Source organism: Salvelinus sp. IW2-2015, linkage group LG11 (assembly GCF_002910315.2).
Source record: "Salvelinus sp. IW2-2015 linkage group LG11, ASM291031v2, whole genome shotgun sequence".
Lineage (NCBI taxonomy): Eukaryota > Metazoa > Chordata > Actinopteri > Salmoniformes > Salmonidae > Salvelinus > Salvelinus sp. IW2-2015.
Genome location: NC_036851.1, coordinates 12,069,442 through 12,069,732, shown reverse-complemented (window position 1 = coordinate 12,069,732; position 291 = coordinate 12,069,442).

The window sequence follows — 291 nt, the reverse complement described above, 5'->3', positions numbered from 1 at the left end:
TCTCATCACAAAGCAGAACAGAGACAGATGTCAATATTTATTATGTTCGTTTCTCATTAGGAATTCTTCAGTTAGCGTTGTTACTATGAGATTAGAGGAGAAAGGTCGGCGACTTCCAAAGCAGCTGAGTTAGAGACATCCAACTCTTACTAGAGCAGTCTATCATATCATGGCAGTCTAGTAAAAATACTACTATAGCTAACACTGAAGACAATTATGAGGTTCACATTTGGAGTCTCTGTCCTTTCCTCCTTCTCCTCGCTCTCTGAGTCAGTGTGTGTGGTTGCCTGG